This window comes from Heterodontus francisci, chromosome 8 (genome assembly GCF_036365525.1).
Source record: "Heterodontus francisci isolate sHetFra1 chromosome 8, sHetFra1.hap1, whole genome shotgun sequence".
Taxonomy (NCBI): Eukaryota; Metazoa; Chordata; class Chondrichthyes; order Heterodontiformes; family Heterodontidae; genus Heterodontus; species Heterodontus francisci.
The window spans coordinates 105,226,734-105,251,553 of record NC_090378.1 but is presented as its reverse complement, the minus strand read 5'-3'; the positions used below and the strand labels follow the sequence as shown (position 1 = coordinate 105,251,553).

General features: G+C 42.6%; 1 protein-coding gene across 1 annotated transcript in view; it reads left to right on the top strand.

The window, feature by feature from the left end:
* Window positions 1-24,820, top strand: part of pappa2 (pappalysin 2) — a 573,700-nt gene that overhangs the window by 213,771 nt on the left and 335,109 nt on the right. The gene's annotated exons all lie outside the window — the stretch shown is intronic.

Genomic DNA, 24,820 nt, shown 5'->3' with positions numbered 1-24,820 from the left:
GGGGAGAAAGCAGATGGTGTTAGAGCAGTCTGCTTTTGTCCTTTTAACTTGTACTGGAAGTGCAACTGTGACAGGTGGGATGTACAGCTGAATGGGGTCATGTGTGCTTATCACTGAACCAGGAAAAGACTCGTAATCACTCAAGGTTTGTAAAAAAATATTCTTCCTTGCACCCCTCCTCCAAAAAACTAAATCTCTAAATTTATGCCCCTCCTCCCATCTTTTGTGCTGGGGGTACTTCTACATGTGAATGAAGAAGGGAGAAACAGAACACTGTATAGAGGCCAGGGCTGGGAGTGAGGCCAGAGTCAATGATGGTGCCTGACCATGTATTAAATTCTGCAGCGGTACACCCAGACCAGTCCTGACCATTGAAAGTGCAATATCTGTGTATGTGAACCCTTCAGTTCCACTTCGTACTCTAGTGCCTGAGCGTCACAGCCCTTGTGACGTCTGATATGTGGTATGTGGCTGAGATCACAGACTGTGTGTTAGAGTCACAACCTAGCTTTTCAAAACACACTTGGCATTCAGAGATTCAGACAATTCGGACTGTCTTTTTTCACCATTGCATGCATTTTAGGCCATGCCATAAGTTAACTAAGAAATTGTTTAAATGACAAGAATAATTACAACCTCATTTAGGGTACATCAGAAATTCCTTCACTGATTGTTGCTTGGTTGGTTAGAATATTTATTTCTCCTCTTCAAAAAATGTGGAACTAAGGTGGGTGAATGGAGTTAAGATACAGATCAACCATGATCTCATTGATTGGTGGAAAAGGTTTGAGGAGCTGAATGGCCTACTCCTCTTCCTTTGGTGTAACAGTGTCAACATCATATGAGCTCATCGTCCAAGAATCATAGCACAGAATGAGACCATTTGGCCCATTGTGCCTGTTCTGGCACTTGGTTAGAGTTATCCAATTAATTCCACTCCCCAGCTCTTTCCTCATAGCCCTGTCAATTTTCTCCCTTCAAATAGTTATCCAATTTTGTTTTGAATGTTACAATTGAATCTGCTTCCACCATCTTTTCAGGCACTGCATTCCAGAACACAACAACTCACTGTGCAAAAAATGTTTCCTCATGTCACCTCTGGTTCTTTTCCCTGTCACCTTTAATCTCTGTCCTCTGGTTAATTATGCTTCAGCCACTATATACAGTTTCTCCTATATCTATCAAAACTGTTCATGATTTTGAACATCCCTATTAAAACTCCTCTTAACAACTCCAGCTTCTCCAGTCTCTCCACAGAAGTCCCTCATCCCTGTTACCATTCTAATAAGTTTCTTCTGCACCCTCTCCAAGGTCGAAACATCCTTCCCAATGTGTGGTAACCAGAACTGAACACAATATTCCAGCTGAGGACTAACCAGTGCTTTACAAAGTTTTGTCATAATGCTGGTTTTGTACACTATTCCTCTACAAATCAAGCCAAAGATTCTATCAGCTTTTATAACAGCCTTCCCAACTTGTTCTGCTACCTTCAAAGATTTGTGTACATTCACTCCCAGGTTCCTCTGTTCCTGCACCTCCTTTAAATTTGTGCCATTTAATTCATACTTTATTAATTCATAATTTCCTCATTCTTTCTACCAAAATGTATCACTTCACACTTCTGTGCATTAAATTTCATCTACCATGTGTTTGCCCATTTAATCAGTCTGTTTATACCCTCCTGAATTCTGTTACTATTCAGCTCATTGTTTCCTACATTTCTGGCTTAAGTCTAGGTCACTATTTATATCAAAATGAGAAGTGCTCCTAATACTCACCCCTGGGAGACACCACTGTATCCTCCCCTCCAGTCCAATAAACAACCATTCACTACTACTCTCTGCGTCCTGTCCTTTAGCCAGTTTTATATCCTTGCTACCACTGTCCCTTTAATCCTATCTGCTTTAATTCTGCTAATAAGTCTATTATGTGGTACTTTGCCAAATGCCTTTTGTTCGTAAAAAAAATTCTTCCTCTCATCCCTCCTCCAAAAACACTAAATCTTTAAATTTGTGCCCCTGCTCCCATCTCTTGTGCTGAGGAAATGGCGAATTCCATGGTTTGCTTCTGGATCTGATGTATTTAAGTTTGGTTGGAACCAGGCTCAAGTGCAGAAAGCAAGTCTAGTTTGCTCATCCCATTATTTAACCAGGTAACTCCAAGGTAAATGGCCAACTATTGTTCATCTGGTGAACAATTCTCACTATATTACACAGCAGGGTTATGTAATAACTCTGGGCAGGATTACATGGGAAGCAGAGCTAGAAAATAAAAGACTGAAAGAAAAAATTGGCAATTTTGAAGAAATTATATTTCTAACAGAAAAAAATGATGCAAGAGATCAAAATTGGCAATTAAAGATATGAGAAGTATATTGGAAGGTTCAAGAAAAATAAAGAATACAGGTCTGGCAGTCACATAAGCCAGTTGCAGATAACTCAACAGGATATTAGAAGAAAATAGCATGCAATAGAAAGCTAGATTATGATGCAGTGTTGAGAGGCCGGGAGGGCCATTAGGGAGTTAAATCAGGGTCATTGGGTTGTGACCATCCACAAGGGTATAGAATGATATAAAAATTATCTTAAATTATTGCCTGAAGTCACTCATCACTGTCATCAGTTATGGCCAAAAGCTGTCCCCTGGCCTAATGCTGATGATTGGCAAGACATCCTCAAGATTTGGAGAGGCATTTCATCGAGTTGGTCCCTGACCCAGCAGGCCATAGGAAGGAGCTGACTGCATGGAGGCTGGAAAAGCAGATGAAGTGTACTGCACAGATCAAACTCCCACTGAATCCACTGGATGAGAGGAAGTGGACTCTGCACTGTGCTGCCTAGCTAGTGGTAGGGGAGCTGGTGTAACACATATTCATACCAAACTCAGAAAAGCTGTTCCAGGTGGTGCTGAGGGAAAAGAAAACTGCAGTGATCCTGGAGAAGCATTCCAAGAAGCATCAGCTTATCTTGAAACTGCCTCGAAAGGCGAACACGCGTCTGTTTGAGGTTTCGTACTCCCAGTAATCCAGAGTATAGTTTATGTTTTCGAGAAGGGGAATCATCGTAGGTTTAAAAGCTAACAAGAAATCTTACTGCTATAGTGCACATATTGGTTGATTTGAAGGGCTGTGAAATGAGGTGAAAGAAATAGACTGTATTTCACTCTCTTGAGAAGTGGCTAGCTTATGATGTGGCTTTATAAGTGATTCAAGAGCATTGCATGGCTCAGGGAAACAGGACATACTGTTCCATTGATTTTCCAAAGATTGCTAACCTAGTGCATCCTGAGGCCCTCATGAAATAAATGGAAGCTGTCCAAGTACTAGGCCAAATTTTGGATTTTATTCCGAATCTGCACTACAGCCCTAAGATCCATGTCAGGGTGAATGAGAGATTCACTAAACCTATTTCTCTGGGAGGAGAAGGAAGAGGATGCATTGTCTACTGCTACCCATCTTATCTTTGTCAATAATATGTTTAATGGTATCAGAAGTGCCAGCTTCAAAGTGACTGTTCCAGCTGTTTCTGAAAGTGTTGCAGTGCTCCTTTTCACAGCTTCTGTGTGTGTGGCTGGTGGATTTACCTGGGGATCTAGTGTGGTCTACCTAGACCAGGCAAGAACTGTTTTTTTTTTTAGCAAGCAGCCACCAGCTGCTGAGGAAACCCAAACAACGAAGTTACTTAGAGTCGCATGGAACAACACCAACGCACAAAAGCTGAGGACGTTTGGCTGAAGTTTTTCTCATTCCTATTTCAGTGGAGGGTTTGATTGAAATACTCAGCCGGTCTGACAGCATCTGTGTGGCGAGAGAAGCAGAGTTAACGTTTCAGGTCAGTGACCCTTCATCAGAACTGGCAGAGCCAGAAATGTAATAGGTTTTAAGCAAGTAAAGCAGGGGCGGGGCAAGAGATAACAAAAGAGGTGTTGATAGGACAGAGGGTCACAGAGAATAACTGACCAGAAGGTCATGGAGCAAAGGCAAACGGTATGTTAATGATGTGCTGAAAGACAAAGTGTTAGTGCAGAGAGGTTGTTAATTGACAGAAAACTGAACAGCCTGGCTCCAAGCACAAACATGAAAAAAACAATGCGTAGGCACAGTAGAAACAAACTAAACAAACTGAAATAAAATAAACACACAAAAAAAAATAAAAATAAAAATAACTACAATTAAAAATAAAAAGGGGGCCCATCATGCTCTGAAATTATTGAACTCAATGTTCAATCTGGTAGGCTGTAGCATGCCTAATCGGTAAATGACCTTCCATGACACCACTTCTGATATGTCTTCCTTTTTCCTCAACCGAAGATTCCACCCCCCCCCCCGACTGTGGTTGACAGGGCCCTTGACCGTGTCCGGCCCATTTCCCGGACCTCTACCCTCACCCCTTCCCCTCCCTCCCAGAACTGCGACAGGGTTCCCCTTGTCCTCAATTTCCACCCCACCAGCCTTCACATCCAAAGGATCATCCTGGGCCATTTCCGCCACCTCCAGCGTGATGCCACCACCAAACACATCTTCCCCTCCCTTCCCCTGTCAGCATTCCGAAGGGATCGTTCCCTCCGCGACAACCTGGTCCACTCCTCCATTACCCCCACCACTTTGTCCCTTTCCCATGGCATCTTCCATGCAATCGCAGGAGGTGTAATACCTGCCCTTTTACCTCCTCTCTCCTCATTATCCAAGGCCTCAAACACTCCTTTCAGGTGAAGCAGCAATTTACTTGTACTTCGTTCAATGTAATATACTGTATTCGCTGCTCACAATGTGGTCTCCTCTACATTGGGGAGACTTAATGCAGACTGGGTGACCGCTTTGCGGAACACTTCCGCTCAGTCCGAAAGCATGACCCCGAACTTCCAGTTGCTGGCCATTTCAACACTCCCCCCTGCTCTCATGCCCAGGTATCTGTCCTGGGATTGCTGCAGTGTTCCAGTGAACATCAACGCAAGCTCAAGGAACAGCACCTCATTTACCGATTAGGCACACTACAGCCTGCTGGACTGAACATTGAGTACAATAATTTCAGAGCATGACGGGCCCCCCTTTTTATTTTTATTTTTAGTTTTTGTTTTTTGTTTTTATGTGTTTATTTTATTTCAGTTTGTTTAGTTTGTTTCTACTATGCCTACCCGCTGTTTTTTTTCATGTTTGTGCTTAGAGCCAGGCTGTTCAGTTTTCTGTCAATTAACGCCCTCTCTGCACTAACGCTTTGTCTTTCACCACACCATTAACATACCGTTTGCCTTTGCTCCATGACCTTTTGGTCAGTTATTCTCTGTGACCCTCTGTCCTATCAACACCTCTTTTGTTATCTCTTGCCCCACCCCTGCTTTACTTGCTTAAAACCTATTATATTCCTAGCCTCTGCCAGTTCTGATGAAGGGTCACCGACCTGAAATGTTAACTCTACTTCTCTCTCCACAGATGCTGCCAGACCGGCTGGGTATTGCCAGCATTTCTTGTTTTTATTATTAAAGCTGAATCCTCCATGTTCTTTGCACTGAAAACCAGAAATGCGTATGATCACCTTTGGGACATCATTACTCACATTGCATGCTGTATGTGATGATGCCTGTTACTTCCAGACCTGGTATTCAGCATCAAATTGAACTGAGACTTATCTTGAAGTGACCTAAGAGTTTCCGTAAAATGTAAATGTGTGTTGAGAATACTTTCAAATAACAACTTTCAGCTGCAACAAACCGAAATGTGATGATAGATGACCCATTATATCATTTCACTATTTGACTCCAAACCAAACAGACTTTAATGCAGGAATCAACCACATTTACAATGGTTGTTCCCTGAACTATCCAAGCCTGATCTCAATCTGATTCCATTTCTGTTCTTTCCCTTTAAAGGTTTTATTTAATGAAAGTGAATAGATTTGTTAAAGACTTTTGCGGTCCTTTGAAGTGGTATCTGCAGACTCTTGTGGGTTGTCGTTTATCTTAACTGTGCCTTTTTAAAGTCTCTTACCTTCTTATGATTTGAGTTCCAAACAAAACAGATTTAATTTGAACGATTTCCTCCATAATTACCCGTTTATTTAGGATCCAATTTCTCTCCCACCCTGATTTTCTCTCCATTTTGGAATATTTCTAAAAATAGAACTTGGAAAGCACTGTGGAAGAAAAACCATGATTTTAAGTCAGCAATGATTCTTTAAATACACAGGTTGATTTTGGTGTTCATCTAAAAAAAACAGAGACTCTAAGAATTTAGAAATTAGATCATGCATTATGACACAGCCAAAATTCCTTTTGGAGGTAGCTAAACTAGTTGATGAGAGGCCTATCCAATTGATGCAATTTACTGTGGTCTTCAGAAAACATTGGATGAAGTCCTACATGCATGATAAACATTAAGATTCATAGAATTGATGGCCATTTAGTTGGAATGAATAATGTCTTGGCAATGGGAAGCAGAAGGTGATATTAAATGAATAAAGTCCTAACATAGACAGTGGCTTGTATAGTTCTGCAGTGTGTATTCTGAGCTACTGCTGTTCGTGCTGTTTATTAATGATTTGCAAGTGTACTTCTTGAAATATAACAATTATTTCCAATGTCAGATTATGTGGCCAGGTGACAATTTTAAAGGCGATTAACTGGATTCAGAAGTCTCTGGTCCATATAGACAGATGGACTGATGAATGACAGATGGATTTTAATGTAACTAAATATACTGTTTGCAGATTTGGAGCAGAAAACAGCTAATGTTTTAGTATGTAAAACAGTACATTTATCTGCAGTGTTATTTCTCAGGAATTAATGATTTTTTTTTCAGTGTGACCTTACAAAGTTAGACTTTCAGGGAGGATGCCAGCTTGCAATTATTGAGTAGACCAGTGTGAAAATGGATGGCACCCATGATCCTGCTGCCACATATATTAGTACACTGTGAAATGGGAAATTTAAGCGTACAATATATTCTGTGGTCTGGTCACAAGAAACTGCCACTCTCTTTCTCAAGCTTATCAGTATTTCCATTTCAATCAGCATCATGTGTTTGTGAAATGTCTTTGCTGTGCATCTTCCATCTTCAATGTGGAGGTTGTTAGCAACTGGTACATTAAGCAGCTAGTGTTGCAGTCCATGTATTGGTGAGCAGAGCATATGTTATCTCTAAAAGCAGCTGTGAACATTGTCCTTACTCGGGTAGGTGGAGAGAGCCAGAGTATGAGCACTTAACAAAAACCGCTGACTGAGATGAAAGTGCTGGTGGGACAGAGAAGCACAAGAGCAACTTGAAAGAGCTAATGTGGCATATACAAATTTTTCAGAACAGATTGTCAAGGTACTAGCATGATGCACAAATAAAATTGACTTATTTAATAGTATTATGGGGAAACAAAGGATGGATGGAGTAACTACAAACTAATTTGATCTCTATCTGCATCCTGGATATTCAATCCAATATAATACAGTCCAACATATGTGATAAGATAACTTAATTGAAATTATATTCTCTTTCTAGGCATTTGGGGTGGGAGCTTTTTTTTCCTATTCCATCTCAGACTAGTCTGTTTTGGGGTAAACTCTCCCCACTCTAAAACTTGGGAGGCGCCCCACATTGTTGCTTTATTATTGGAGTGCATTAAGCTCTTGCATGCCTTCTGTCTTGTGAGGCGGATGTATGGTTTCACATGGACCTTCTACCTTATTTCTCAGTGGATTATGGGTTCGAATCATCTTGGGACCTTGTCTAAGTGGTCATTCTTCATGGTTGAGATTGAACACTGATTATTAACAGGTTTTTGAAACATAGGGAACATCACAGTTGAACTCGTTCATGTCCTTACTCAATGTCCACACGTGAACATAAAAACATGAGGAAAGCTGAGGATGAGAAAAGGCCATTTAGCCCATTAAAGCCATCCTTTTAGATTTCCAATTCTCCAAGCCTATTATCCAAGTGCATATTCAATGACTCCTAAAGTCCATATATAGATTTCCAGTAGAGAAAAATTGATATTGATCTAAACAACTGCATTCTGGTTGAGTTTTACCTGCCTTGCTTAAGGACAGTGAGGCCAAATTCTAGTTCCCTACTATATGAAAAACTGTGTGTGTGTTCAAGGCTGTAACACACTTTGGGGGGAATTTTGCACTCTCCCCCACATTGGGTTTGGAGGCGGGGAGAACATATAATCAGGGACCCCACCACCTTCCTGCCTCCACCTAAATTACTTTGTTTTATTTCCCACCCTGCCGCCAATTGAGGCCCTTAGTGGGCAATTAATGTCCAATTAAGGGCCTTATCCCGACGACACCGGAATTAGCCCAGCGGCAGGCGGTCCTGTCGCCGCATGGGAAACATGCCAAGCAGATCCCTGCGGGACGAAGGGGAGCCCTCATTAAAAGCACAGTGCCTGAACGAGGGGCCCAACATCGGGAAGGGGGGGCCCGCTGAGAGCCAACCTCCTGTCCCGGCAGCCATCCCTCCACGCTCCCCTCCCCTGCGAACCCTTCGCTCTGCGAAACCCCTCCCACCGCGATCTACTTGTGGCCTGGTTCCAGGGCCTTGAGTGAGTTAAGTACCAGCAGCAGCTACTGCCTCCATGGTGGTGGTGCTCTGTTAAAGAGCTGACGGCCTCTGACTGTCCGATAGCTCTCAGCAGGCAGGACTTCCATCGCCAGGGCCCTTGATCCGGGGGAAGGCCCGCCAGTTGTGCCTAACTGGCTGTTGATATGACAGGCCTTGCCCAGAGGACACGATGCAGGGCTCTTGCCGATGCTTTTGCCTTTGCGTGCATGATGGTGGCCAACCCCTTCATGCAACGCAGAAGGAGGCCTTTTGCCCCATCGTGCTGGTGTTTTAAAGGAGTTATCCAATTAGTCCCACCCCCGACTATTTCTCCCTAGCCGTGCAGATACTTCCTTTCTAAGTAAATATTCAATTCCTTTGTAAAAGTTACGATTGAATTTGCGTCTACTACCCATTCAGGGCATCATTCCAGATCATAGCAACTCGCTGCATAAAAAAAAAATCTCCATTTCCCCCCTTTTTTTTGAAAATGATCTTAACTATATTCCAGCTCTTCTACAGTAAGCTATCATTTATTCTTTTGTAGAATATATACATGCTATTGGCATTGTAACACAGTGCTTCAGAGTGCGATACAGTGCACAACACAATGGGAGAATGCAATTTCTTCTTCCCCTCTCATTGGTGCTCTAGTGGGAATGCAGAGGTCAGACATTTCTGCACAAAGAGGCAAAACTCAAAATGACTTGACTCTACGTGATTCCTCATTGGGTTCTAATCATCTAGAGACCTTGCTCAAGTCGCCATCCTTTATGGTTGAGACAGAATATTGAGTGTTAACAGGTTTTTGAGCCACAGCTCTGCCCAGCCCATGTCCTTACTCAACGTCCATACATGTGTACATAAGGAAAGCTGAGAATGAGAAAAGGCCATTCAGCCCCTTCCAGCTACCACCAGTACAGTGAAATCTCCAAAGGTCTGAGACCAGTTTATTCTGTGCTGTTCAGAGAAGTGACACAACTTGGGGAAACTTCAGGAAAAATAAAACAAAGTAGGATAAACAGGAAAACTACATGCAAGGCAATTCTATTGTATCTATACGTGAAGCACCGTACAAGAATCATGTCACTCATCTGACCGTCCTCCCCACCCCCCCGCCGCTATGTTTGAGATCCTTGTTTCAAACCATGCACATCCATTCTCTTTTCTCTGTTCTTGGCATTAGTTTCTGTCATTTTGCAGAAGAAAGTTAAATTATTCCACACTGCTAGCCTGTTATTTTGCAGAAAGGATCTCAGTATGGTTTCCTTAACTCTTGGTGAGTTTTTGACAGAAGAGTTATCATATGTGATTATACTATGTTACCTTACGCTACAATTCTCAATTGAACCATTGAGGTGTTCACTGCCTCAGATACATTTTTGCCATGTTGATTTGTAATCTTTTTGGTTGAGATCTGTTTCCTCCAAGAAGCTTACTTTTGCCTCTGGGTTGGAAGGAAAGTTGAGTTCAGATTGAAACCATTCTTGAGACTAGCCTAAATATTTGATCCATGTTCTGTCTTGGGTGAAAAGGCTACGAAGAAGGTGCTCAGGCTCTCACATCCTCCTCCAGTTCCAGTCACTTGACTGTCTATCTAACCCTGGAGCAAAGAGCAATATGACCAAAGAAACAGACTCTTTACTTAACCCACAAATGCTGTGCTATTGGTAAATTCTGGTGGAGCAGCAGCCAGTTTAGCATCAGTAACAGCAGTGGAAGGCATCAATGCTGATCCAAAACTGAAAAATACATTGGGTCTTTACAGAAAAAGAGGAGCCGACTTCAATAGGCAAGTCATACAATCAATGGCTTTCCTGCAAGTGTCTGGAAAAAACGTTGCCTGAGGATGTTCCTTTCCTGAACTTCTGGCATTTTCTATCCTCGGTGATGCAAAGCCTTACTCAGCCGATAATACATCTTTAATATCCTGAGATTTCTGCTAAGGCAAAAATTCCATTGTGTTTGTTGGTACCAGCTTTGGCATTAACAGCTGTGGCTGAAACAGCTGAATCAGAGGCTCTTTATAGTTCGGCTGAAGCTAGTGATACAGGTATAGAATAACAGAATAGTACAGCAGAGCAGGAGATCTTTTCACCCATTGAGACTATGCTGAACTATCCCAATATATGGATGAGCAAGTCCTAGCTCATCCATCCAGAAAGAAACACAAGTTGTCTCCCATCAGTCCATCTAACTATTTATTTTATGATGCTATTCCATGTGTTGTTCATTGTTTGAATGAAGAAGAGCTCTGTCAGGCCAGCTCTAAATTTACCTCTGATCCCTTTTCTCCTGTTTCTTTTATATAATGTTTACTATTTTCATGTCTCTGAAGCCCCCTTTCAGTCATATCCTTTGTGCAGTATATGGGATTGAAAGGGTTAATGTTTGAGACAGCGTGAGGAATACCTCCCATCCTGATACTGTAAGAGAGCACATGTGAGAGAGACTGGAGGGAGAACGAGATGTCTTCAGAGAAGTCACATAGACTTATGTAAAACTGTATATAGTTAAAATGTAATGTTAATGTTAAAATTACTGAAGACTGAGAAATCTCTCCAAGCCAAATATATGGTGGCAGACTAACCAAACATACAAAATGGTGAATAGTGGTGGTCCTTACCATACAACACCCAGAAGGATTTGAAAAATACTTTAAAGAAAGATGATCTGGAAAAAAGGCACCAGAACTACAGACCTTGCAAGAAGGCTGTGAAAATGCTCCAGAGCTGCTCTGTGGATGAGAGAGGCATGGAGAGTTGGGGAGTCAGCTTGCAGAGGCATTCAGGCTGCACCGCAGAGGCGTGGTGGTCGGTGAAAAAATGCTGGTCCAGTGATCGCAGGCTTTGAGTCAGAGAACCAAGTAATGGTCGGGGATCTGGTGAGCAACCCTAAAAGAGGGTAAAAAAATTTATTCCTAATGGCATTAGGCAGGCAGCACCGGGAAAACCGCAAGTCCTTAGTGAGGGCGGATCCGAGGTTGGCGTCATTACACGTGGCGACCACAAGGCAGAAAAAAAGAGGCTGCAAATACTCAATACTCTAAGTGAAGGGAGTAAAAAGAGTATAGAAAAATACACTTCAAAACTGAGTTTAAAGAAAGAGAAAAATAAATAGAGAGTCCAGCGGTGAGATTTGACAGGGAAAAACAGTGACCATAGTGGGAGTCAGCACGAGGTTGAAACGCACGGGGAGCTTCCGATACTGGAGGGAAAATTTGAAAATAATAGTAAATTATATAGAAAGCCATGGATCTTAAACTTACGATATCACAGAGGTTTGGACACACGTAAAGACCAAATCAAACTCAAAATTTGTCACGCTGGTGAAGAAGATTTTTGAGATACAGAATTGCTTCCAAATTCGACAGCCAGTCTGAAGCTGAACAAGTTAAAACATTGCTGTATTCCATCGGAGCAATCGCGGATGATATTATTGCGAGACAAGGCATTAATGAGACATCAGACAAATTTGATGAAGTTTTAAAAGCCTTTGATAGCTATTTCAACCTGAGGAGCAACAAGATTCTGGAAAGGGCAAGATTTAACAGAAAGGTCCAGAAACCAGGTGCAACAGTTGATGCGTTTATCAATAACCTTTACAGACTAGCTGAAGGATGCAAATATGGAGATCTAAAAGCAGAATTAATACGAGACTGCATTGTAGTAGGTACTACTATGAATTCCTATCAGATTTATTGCAATTTAAGGAAGGCCTCACCTGAGACAAAGCAATTCAGCTGGTGAGACTAGCAGAGGTCCGGAAGAAGAACAGAGCAATCCTGAGAGGTGAAGAAAGACCTTGATTCAGGAAATCTCCAGTGACTGTACAGTTCCTTAATCACAGGGCTGTACAAGAAGCACCAGAAAAGAAGGCACCCGGGGTCAGGTGGGTGGGGGGGGGGGGGGGGGGGGGGGTGGGGGGGTGCTGCTGGTGGGGGTTGTGGGTGGGGAAGTGCAAGATGCCATGAAACCTTGCCAGTGCTGTGGCACCAAAAAAACCCACAGGCATGAACAGGGTCCTGCAAAGAAAGCAGAATGCTTTCACTGCAAAAAAGTTGGTCATTTTGGGAAGTAAAATCTCTACTCCCACAGGTTCAACAGAAAAAGTCTTCAAGCATAGAGCTGTTCATGAAGTTGAACAATCTCCATCAGGAAATAAATCAGAAAACTTCCTTGGTGAGATCAATGACCCTGATCATGCATTCTGGTCAACAGGTATATATGTCAACGGACATATCACCAACTTTAAACTGGGCACTGAAGCAAGCATAATCGTTTTATCAAACAGTGAACCATGGTTATCAATGCATTACTTGCAACCAACAGAAACTAATTTACATGGCACAGGAGAGATTGAACTGAAAGTCAAGGGAAAGCTACAGGCAACACTCCAGTACAAGGGAAAGCAGATGTTGGGAACACTGTATGTTCTGCAGAATCAGGAATTTTTCTCTCTTAGGTAGAAGAGCTTGTATTAACCTTAATCCTATCAGGAAATTGGAAGAAGTTAAGCAACAAGAATCCAGGAGTCATTTCCAAAAAGACTTTCCAAAATTATTTTCTGGTCCAGGAAGACTTAAGACCGAATATAACATTACTTTGCGAAAAGATGTTAAACCTGTAGGTCTTTTCATGCCGAGGAAGATACCACAACCACTAATGAAGCAAGTCTAATTTCAGCTGGAAGAGATGACCAGGATGGGAGTCATTTCTCCTGTCACTGAAGCTACAGAGTGGTGACCTGGAATGGTTCTAGTTCCTAAACCTAACAGTGATCTTCACATTTGTGTAGACTTAACTCAACTTAATAAGGCTGTGGCAAGAGAAGTTCATCCAATGTCCTCAGAATATGAAAACTTGGCAAAGTTACACAAAAGTACCATGTTCACAAAGCTGGACCCAAATAGTGGCTTTTGGCAAGTCCCGTTGGATGAGAAATCAAGGTTATTGACAACCTTCATTACTCCATTCAGAAGATTTTGTTTTAATTGTTTACCATTCAGAATAACATCAGCACTAGAAATATTCCAAAGAACTATGTTGAACATTCTACAGTGCCTTAAAGGAATAAGATGCCATATAGACGACATCTTAGTCCACAGGAAATCTGTCGAAGAACATCACCTGAGGGTTAGTGCAGTTTTGAAACATCTGCAAGAAGGCCTGATGCTTAATGAAAAGTGTGAATTCTTGAATATGTCTATTCGTTTCTTAGGACACGTCAGTAGCAACGGCATAATGGCGGACTGCAAAAGGCGAGAGCCATTAATGAATTCCCACTTCCTTCTTCTGTCCAAAATCTACAACGGTTCCTTAGATTGGTTGATCAGTTGGCAAAATTTTTACCCTGTCTAGTGCAAGTTGCTGAACCCTTACAACAACTATTAAGGAAAGCTCAAGCATGGTGTTGGAATGCACATCAGGAGCAGGCTTTTCAAAGGATCAAAGAAATGCTGATTTTGCTGGATATCTTAGAGCATTATAATCCCTCACTACCGACCACAATTACAGCAGACACTTCATCTACAGAGTTAGGGTAGTCCTTTTTCAAGAACAGCTGGATGGATGTCACAGACTGGTTTATTATGTGTCTTTAGCATTATCTGAGACTAAGATGAGGTATGGCTTCATAGAGAAAAAAGCTCTCGCAGTCACTTAGGCTTGTGAGAAGTTCTCAGATTATATTATTGGCTTAAAGGTTATCATAGAGACAGACCACAAACTCCTAATTTCCTTATTTGATGAAAAGGAAGTCGCTAGGATGCCTCCGAGAATCCAGAGATTCCAGTTGAGGCTAATGAGATTCAGGTATGAAGCAGTATATGCGCAGGGCAAGCAACAAATGACAACAGATGCATTGTCCGGAGCTGCTGTTGACCATCCTGTGCAAAAAGATATTAACTTTATTAATGAGATTAAGTCATATTCTCAGTTCATTGCATCACAATGGCCAGCAAGATCAAAACAGCTCCAAGAAATTCATCATGATCAGATGCAAGATGAGGAATGCATCTCTAACCACCAATATTGCATGCAAGGGTGGCTGCAGTAGCGTCCCAGTGGTAAAAGGATGAAAATCTTCTTCGAACACAGAAGGCAATTTACTATTGTGGATGATTTGCTGGTGTGTGACGAGAGGCTATTGATTCCGTCTCACTCTGTGCAGACATCTTGGAGAAAATACACCAGGGCCATACTGTTATCACAAAATGCAGAGTATGGGCACAGTGTGGTGGCCGGGAATATTGAGAGATATAGAATAAATGATTTCTAATTGCCAGTTTTGTGCAGTGCACAGACCAGACCAGAGGGAACCCCTTATTTCAACTCAATTTCCAAACAGACCGTGGGAACGTCTGAAGATGGATCTATTCATGTTTATTGGAAAATCCAACCTGATTGTCATCGACTATTTTTCAAGGTGGATTGAAGTCAAACGTTTGTACACAACAACAACTGAGACAGTCATTTGAGCTTTATCGGAGATCTTTGCAACACATGGTATATCTGACCAGGTAGTTTCCGATAATGGACCACAATTTGCAAATGACTACTTTACGCACTTTGCGGAAAACTGTGGATTTGTACATCTTACAAGTTCCCCTAATAGTGAAGCTGAAAGAGGATTCAGAACTATCAAAGCACTGTTAAAAAAAAAATGAAGATTTTCAAACAGCACTGTTGAACTACAGAGCTACTCCATTGCTATGTGGATTAACTCCATTAAAACTGTTGATGGGAAGGAAACTTAGAACACAACTTCCCATCCTACCCAAAAAATTACTTCCAGGGTTAGAAGTCCAGGATTATCAGAGATTTCAAGACAGAGAAAAGTCTTAACCGAAAGCAACAAGCTTATAATTATAATAGGAAATATTGTACCTAAATTGATGGAAGGAGAAAAGGTCTGGGTATGAGACCAAGGCAGAGAAGGAGTAATTGTCCAGAGAGATGATAATCAGCAGAGACCTTATTTAGTACATACTTCAGAAGATACTATAAGAAGAAAAAGGAGAAATCTTATTTCTAATCATCAAATATGTCAATCAGTCATAAATTTGGATGAACTAGATGTTGAACCTGGAATTCAGAAAGCACCGGATACGACAAACCTCAGTGAAGGTCGTCCAAGTCAAGAAACAAGAGTTCAGAGAGAATACTGATCTTCCAAGTCTGACCGCAACACAATCAGGGAGAGTTGTGAAGTCTCCTGCCAGATTGAATCAGTGATGTCAGAGACTTTGAGCAGAGATGGGGTAATGTAAAAATGAATGTATAAATAAATGTATGGATAAAGACTTGGAAAGAGAAGTAGTATAAGGGTTTGAAAGGGTTAATGTTTGAGACAGTGTGAGGAATACCTCCCACCATGATTATGTAAGAGAGCATAAGTGAGAGAGACTGGAGAGAGAAGCAGCATGGCTTCAGAGAAGTCACACAGACTTATGTAAAGTTGTATATAATTAAAATGTAATAAATGAGTTAATGTTAAAATTACTGAACACTCAGTAATCTCTCTAGCTAGACTAACCAAATATACAAACGATGGCAGACTAACCAAACATGCAACGCTTTGAACACAGTAAACCCCATGTTTCTTTTAGTTTTGCTTCAAAATGTAACATTTGATGCTGGGGACCTACCTCATGGCTATGCTTTACACTTCCTTCAAGACTTCAATGCCTCCCTTGTATCTTCATAATAAATATTGCACATAGCTTTTACAGTACAGTCTACAACTGGAGATTTTTTTTATTCATTCATGGGATGTGGACGTCGCTGTCTAGGCCAGCATTTATTGCCCATCCCTAATTGCCCTTGAGAAGGTGGTGGTGAGCTGCCTTCTTGAATGCCTTGTATTCTCCTGTTCTGTTTATAGATCAGCATTCTATTTGCTCCGTTGATTGCTGCTCTGGGTAACCAATCCTATTACATTTTACCTGTTATTGTCATATTTCTATAGTTGCCTTGGCCTTTTTTGTCCCCTCTTTTTGAAAATGGGTCCAAATGAGCATGTTTCCATTCTACCAGGACCTGATGCACTTGAAGACCATTGCCATTGCTAATTTCTTCCTGATGGCTGCCAGCGTCACATAAATCCCACCCTTGTCTCACTTAGTCTGAAGGTAATCACAAATCCATCCATCAAGGGAATTTCTTTGTTTTCAGCCCAGTTAGTTTAGGACTAGCAATTCATTTATGTTGACATTGTTAACCCTTGGATTATCACCAATTATGGAAATAAAATGCCATTAATAATTACAACCCTGATGGACTAGAGCCTTAAGCTCTCAAAAGAAGACGATCCATTGAACAAGTAAAAGGATCAGATCTGCTACTTTTAGGCTCCAGTCATAGTGCATCATAGCAGTCAAAAGAAGTATCACTCGGGGTTGCCATGGGATAGACACCAGCCTTTTGCTTACCCAAACTTGTTTAAATCTAATCTAAGCTGATGTGATGAATGTCTGCTGCATCAGTTAGATATATGGGGCTGAATTTTACTAGCCCTCCGGCGCCAGGGGTCATGACGGGGGGCCCGGAAAATTCTTCCGGGAGAGGCCCGCCATGACCCCTGACGGCGAGAAGGACCCGCCGCATTTAACTGCTGGGGCGGGGGGCAGGAGTGAAATTATCAGGGCGGGAAAGAGGGAACAGGGAAAACTGTTTCCATTGGCTGAGGGGATGGTGGGTAGGGGTTGAAGGGCAAAGATTATGATGTTTGGGGGTGAAAGGTCGGTACGGCAAAAAATGGTTTTTCGGAGGGAAGAGGGAGATAAAAATATTTTTTGATCGTTGGCGGTGGGCGGGGGGGGGGCAGGGGGTGAGAGGAAGAGTGGCTTTGATGTTCAATTAACAGTTTTTATTAAAAATAAAGCTGCTGTGCTCTTTAAAAATTTAAATTGCCTGTATCTGGAATGAGCTGCCTGAGGAGGTGGTGGAGGCAGGAACAATAGCGACATTTAAGCGACATCAGGACAGGTACTTGAATGAGCAAGGCATAGAGGGATATGGAATTAATGCAGGCAGGTGGGATTAGTATAGATAGGCATTATGGTCGGCAAGGACACGGTGGGCCGAAGGGCCTGTTTCTATGCTGTACGACTGTATGAGTAAGTGCTTGAAGCCCTTTAAAAATGGCGCCAGCGCCGCCACTGCCAGGGGCGGAGGGGCCGCCATCTCTATGTCATCGGGGGGACTCAGCAATGGCCGTTCTGCGTGGGCCTTCTTGACCCACTGCAGTCATTGTAGTGATAATGCTTTCACAATGGTGTTAGGTAGGGAATTACAGGCTTGTTGTCCAACATTGATGAAGGAATTGCAATATATGGGGCAAGCTGTGGCGTATTGGTAATGTCACTGAACTAGTAATTCAGAGGCCAGGCTAATTCCCTGGGGACATGGGTTCGAAGCCCACCATGTAGCTGGTGGAATTTAAATTGATTTAATTAATAAAAATCTGGAATTGAAAGCTAGTCTCAATAATGGTGCCATGAAACTATCATCAAATGTCATAAAAACCCATCTGGTTCACTGATGTTCTTTAGGGAAGGAAATCTGATGTCCTTACCTGGTCTGTCCTGCATGTGACTCCAGACCCACAGCAATGTGGTTGACTCTTAACTGCCCTCTGAAATGGCCTAGCAAGCCACTCAGTTGTCAAGGCCAATTAGGGATGGGCAAATGCTGCCTTTGCCAGCAATGCCCACATCCGATGAAAGAGTAAAAAAAAATTATGTATTCAAATCAGGATGGTGTGTAATTTGGAGGTGATAGTGTTCCCACAACATTGCTGTTATCATTCACACAAAAGCCCGAGTGTATCTGGCCTTTGTCCTCAGTACCTTGCTCTATGGCAGCGAGGCCTGGACAACGTATGCCAGCCAAGAGCGACGTCTCAATTCATTCCATCTTCGCTGCCTTCGGAGAATACTTGGCATCAGGTGGCAGGACTATATCTCCAACACAGAAGTCCTTGAAGCGGCCAACATCCCCAGCTTATACACACTACTGAGTCAGCGGCGCTTGAGATGGCTTGGCCATGTGAGCCGCATGGAAGATGGCAGGATCCCCAAAGACACATTGTACAGCGAGCTCGCCACTGGTATCAGACCCACCGGCCGTCCATGTCTCCGCTATAAAGACGTCTGCAAACGCGACATGAAATCGTGTGACATTGATCACAAGTCGTGGGAGTCAGTTGCCAGCATTCGCCAGAGCTGGCGGGCAGCCATAAAGACAGGGCTAAATTGTGGCGAGTCGAAGAGACTTAGTAGTTGGCAGGAAAAAAGACAGAGGCGCAAGGGGAGAGCCAACTGTGCAACAGCCCCGACAAACAAATTTCTCTGCAGCACCTGTGGAAGAGCCTGTCACTCCAGAATTGGCCTTTATAGCCACTCCAGGCGCTGCTTCACAAACCACTGACCACCTCCAGGCGCATATCCATTGTCTCTCGAGATAAGGAGGCCCAAAAGGAGTGTTCCCACAACATTGCTGTTATCATTCGTCTTGGTGGTTGAGCTTGCAGGAGAGGCAAATTCTGTTGAAGTAACTTGGTGAGTTGCTGAAGTGCATCCTCTAGATCAACACACTGCAGCAGCAGTGCACTGGTGGTGATGGGGATGGTGCTGTGTCCAGTGGCAGGGGCACCAATCAAGAAAACTGCTTTGGCCTTGATGCTAGGGTTCCTTGGTGCAATTCTCAGTCGAATGCTACCTTGACGTTGAACGTAGCTCCTTTTCTAATTCAGCTCTTGTGCCCACATCTGTATTAAAGCTGTGATGAGGTATGGAGCCAAGTAGTTCTGGCAGAACCTGAATTGAGTAGTTTCGGGCAGGTTATTAGTGAGGAAGTGCTGTTTGATGGCACTACTGATGACTCCTTCTACTGATTTACCAATGATTAGGAGGAAGCTGACAATTATTCACCATAGTAGATTTATTCTCTTTTTATAGGGAATGAAAAAAGTCACACTTGTGCAGTAGAGGGTGGTTTACCATAGTTCGAATTGAGGTAAATTATTGGAACAGAGCAACAGGAGACTTGCTCAATGCCCAGCTGTACTATGCCAGAACTAGGTGCCTTAAAAGAAACCTGTGCCAGTCTCCAGCACAAATGCAAAATTCACAAAAAATACCCCACCACTCCTAGCTGGGTCTCTATGACCCTGAGTATTCTATTGAAAGAAGGCGCATCTTGGATTCATTGGGTTTTGTTTTAATCGTGCCAGGTTTCTTCTCCAATTATCTGTACAGTGGAAAAGTCTTGGAGAATGTTTACTAGTTTGTGTTTGACCAGTCAGGCTTGACAAATAGAGGGTATCGCTTAAAGCTTCTGAGGAACTGCTCAACCCACCATGGACCATGCAGACCCCTCCCAGACTGGGTGGAAAATTATTAATATAGTTTACAATAATTCCCTTTAGCCCAAAGAGTGCAGGATAGTTGAAGTGAATGGCTACATTGCATCATAGAAGGCCAGTTGGCCCATTTATCCACAAGCTGTTGGCATAGTTTAATGTCTTTTATTTGTTTTGTGGGATGTGGGCATCGCTGACTCGGCCAGCATTTGTTGCCCATCCCTAATTGTCCTTGGCTTGCTAGGCCATTTCAGAGTCAACCACATTGCTGTGGGTCTGGAGTAACATGTAGGCCAGACCAGGTAATGACGGCAGATTTCCTTCCCTGAAGGAACCAGATGGGTTTTTACAACAATCAACAATGGTTTCATGGCCACCATTAGACTAGCTTTTTAATTCCATATTTATTAATTGAATTCAAATTTCACCATCTGCCATGGTGGGATTCGAACCCTTGTCTCCAGCGCATTAGCCTGGGCTAATGTTTCAGTAACTCAAGCTTCTACCACTATCAGAGAGAAAGTTAATGTGAATAATTTATTTCAGACCACTAAGCAAATTCAGCAAACTACTATTGATGTTCTTGGTACGTGGGTGTGGTCTCCATTCTACAGGACACTGCTTCATAGGAAAGCAAATAGAAGCTATACTGGCAGGTTTTAAAGAGTATCATCAAAGTCTAAAGGTAATCCTGAGCATGGCCCCAAGGGCATTTCACTTTACTCCATATGTGGCATAATGTGTCACTGTATGGCTGGGAGAGTTATTTTTGTGCCAAGAATGGGCTTGATGTCTGGATCGAAAGGATCCAATCAAGGAGACAAGCAAGATTGTAGATAGAAAGGACTTAAATGGTAGGTGATAATCAGCATGATTTGACTGCCTTGTATGTTCAATTCTGTCACTCAGCTTTCTTGACCCTGTATTAGATTTATTCAAAACTGTAGACACCTTTGACACTGACACCTTATCTTAGCCACAACTGTACTCAGGCCCTTGATTTCGATGCTTTGCCAGAGTTCCTATATTGACTTGCATGCCCACTTCTGACACCTTATTTGAGAACATTGATCCTTGTGTGGTTAAGCGTCCTTTTTCCCTGACAGTGTGTCGCTCGCAAATTCTGCCAGTGAGACCTTATTTTACTTTAGCTCAATGCTGTAAACCCATGCCTCTGCTAGAATTGAATGCATAAGTGACGCTTAATAAATAATTATTTAATAAATAAATAAGTTACTGCAAAATAAAAGATACTCACAGTTTTACATTAGGATTTACAGAAGCTTAACTTACCAACCATTGAGCCTTATATACCAGTAAATAATTTACTGCCCAACAGGATTGATCAAATGAGGAAATATATTTTCTTTTTTGAACCTTGTATTGAGGAAACGGCTGAGTGGCCCTGATTGCATTGGACATGAGGTAAATACTAGGTTTGCAGGCCAACAAATATAGTTGTAAGGTAAATCATACATTTATGAGGTAAATAATAGGTTTATAAAGTTTTGTGTTGCTCTGTTGCCTGGTGATCATAGTGGGTCTGTTGTGAATGTAGAAACCTTCTGACTCACAGCCAGCCATGAGAGTCACCAACAAGGGAGAGAAGCAAGTAATGCATTATAAGGATATATTAAAAACACATACATTTTTATCAAAGCAGTATCACTTAGGAAACCTTTAAACAGAACCCAAACAAATACAAATTAACACCATATTTAAAAGGTTGATCAGAATCCCACATTCAATGCTGACCTTATTTAATCACCAAAATTAATGCCATATTTCAGCAGTCAGCATTGCCATTCTGGGAATAGAGACCACATTTATTATCATTACTTTCTTGGAAAGAAATAATAAAGCTCCAAGAATTCTTCCAACCCATTTAGAAGGAAATGGCACTGGAATGCCCTAGCAAGTATAACAACTCCTTTTCCTTCTCTCTTACTCTATTCAGACTCTCTTCTGTTTTTTTCCCCCGCTGTTCTGAAGGGACTAAACCTTGCTGGGCTCATACCTCTGTAGATGTCAGCAACTCTCTTGTTCCTTGCCAAAATAGTAATTTCTTATGTGTGAATCTAAATGATGAGTGCTGGCAAACTGGTCTACCAATGGGATTTTGCAGCCGAACCCAGACGTGCCAGCAGACAGGTTCCAGCAGGAGTCACTAGCTAATGAGCAGTAGTGGGAACGCTTGATGTTGTTTTCATTCCCATGGTTAGCATGGAGGCAGTGAAGCTTTTTATAGCGCTCACACCTCTATCCTGACTGTGATCAGTTAACTTGTCACAGACTAGGTATCAAACCCTACTCCATATGGTTCAGTAGTCCACAGCATGGTAAAAACTGAGTAAAAATAATTCTGCAGCTCGTTGGGACACTTGCATCATAACAAAACCCACAAGTTGGTCAGTCTCTGGCAAATGTTTGTCTGCTCCACTTATTAGGCAGTGTGGCAGATGGCTGTGAAGTGACTTGTTGTCAGCCAGATCATTACTTCATCCATCTCTTCATCTCCAACTAAAGAAATAACATTCTCTGTCATGCAATAATCATTGTAACACTGTCCCAAACAGCACATTTCTCTTTAGATTCTCCCTTTACTAGAACTATATAGCATGTGCCTCAGTGTCACACTAATATAAGACCATGGTTTGATTATTTATCCAATCGAATAATTATTTAACCCACGCTCTGGTCGGTTCATCATTCACAGTTTTCCTTCGAGATGCATCATCTTTGCACCTCTCCGTCACACCTGCTTGAAATTCCAGCACTAATTTGATCTAATTCAAAATGAGCGTGTTGACCATCTCTTGGGAGTCAACTTCTCAATCTTACCCTTAGTGACTTATTGTCTTACTTTAAAAATGGAATTAGAAACTAAATTTTAAGAACTTGTGCCTTAGTAGCCCTAAAATAAAAGCAAAGTCCTGCAGATGCTGGAAATCTGAAATAAAAACAAGAAATGCTGGAAATACTCAGCAGGTCTGGCAGCGTCAGTGCAGAGAGAAGCAGAGTTAACGTTTCAGGTCAGAGACCCTTCTTCAGAACTTAGTAGCCCTATCTGTTTTAACCTAAACGAGATTGAACTCTAACACAGACAGAAACAGCTCTGTAGAAATAATAGTTGAATGGTTCCCCTCGCCAATGCTGGCACTTCCCAACAAGCGCTAAGAGAGACAAAGGGTGCTTTTTCTGAGGCTTTGTTATTATTAAACAAGGTGGGAGGGTCAAAGTCTCAGAACCCTGTTTCCTGACCCAACCTGCCCATTTCCAGGTTGAACTGAGACTACAAGGCGGGAAGGCGGCCAACCCACTCAAAGGAGGCAGGCTGCAATTTTAAATATGATAATGAGGCTACGAGCCTCGTTGTCATGCAGCTTTTGAAATTTAATTACTGCCAGCCGGGTTTCCCGAGCATTGGGAGACCTGGCAGCTTCATCGAGATGAGTACTTGATGGATACAAAAGGTGAGTGCCTCTACAATCAGGCTCGCCCTGCAACGACTTGCCCCACAAGGCCTCCAACCTTCCCCCCTCCCCACCAGGCTCCATCCTGCCACCACCACCAGGCCCCAGTTTCTCACCAGCCCCCCCCCCACCCCCAACCCACCCAACCTCCCACCTATCCCCGGCTCAGACCCACAATCTCCCACCTGGGATCACAGCCTCCATGATTGCATCAACTTCATCAACATCAACATCTGTCAACATACTGGGGATGACCATTGAACATGAACTGGACTGGACCAGCCATATAAGTACTGTGGCTACAAGAGCAGGTCAGAGGCTGGGAATTCTGTGGTGAGTAATTCATCTCCTGACTCCCTAAAGCTTGTTCACCATCTGCAAAGCACAAGTCTGGAGTGTAATGGAATACTCTCCACTTGCCTGGATGAGTGCTGCTCCAGCAACACTCAAGAAGCTCAACACCATCCAGGACAAAGCAGTCCGCTTGATTTGTACCCCATCCACTAACTTAAACATTCATTCCCTCCAGCACCGGTGCACAGTGGCAGCAGTGTGTACCATCTAAAAGACACTGCAGCAACTCAGCAAGGCTCCTTAGCACCTTCCAAACCCGTGACCTCTACCGTCTAGAAGGACAAAGGCAGCCGATGCATGGGAACACCACCACCTGCAAGTTCCCCTGCAAGTCACTTAGCATCTTGACTTGGAATTATATCACTATTCCTTCAATGTCACTGAGTCAAAAATCCTGAAGTGCCCTACCTAACAGCACTGTTGGTGTAGCTATACCACTTGGACTGCAGCTGTTCAAGAAGGCAGTTCACCACCACCTTCTCAAGGGCAATTTGGGCTGGGCAATATCCCATGAATGAACAAAAAAAGATAAGTAAAAACTGTTCCCAATGGGTCAGGAAGTCCTGGTCAATTGGATGATGCAAAACAAACCCAGGCAACTATAGATCCAAAGGTCTTAATTCAATGTTGGATCAAATAATTGAATTATCAGGAGTAGACATGAGTGTTATCTGAACAACAGTAACCTAGTGTAGTATAAGGATGTAAAGGGTTAATGCTTTAAGAGTGAGAGCAACCCCTCCCACTGTAAGCTGATGATGTCATAGTCACATGAGGTTAGGCTGGAGAGAAGAGAGAGCAGCACAAAGGATGCTGGCTTAGGAAGCTTGATGAGTGTGTGCATAGTATTATGTAAATAATAAACAGTTCTTAGTTGACCTTATCCTCTTCTGAGGCTTTCTCCAGAACATCCCTGTTGCGCTACTAAATACAACAACACACAACATGGTGGCATCAGTCAAAACGGCACAGTGGCGCAGTGGTTAGCACCGCAGCCTCACAGCTCCAGCGACCCGGGTTCAATTCTGGGTACTGCCTGTGTGGAGTTTGCAGGTTCTCCCTGTGTCTGCGTGGGTTTCCTCCGGGTGCTCCGGTT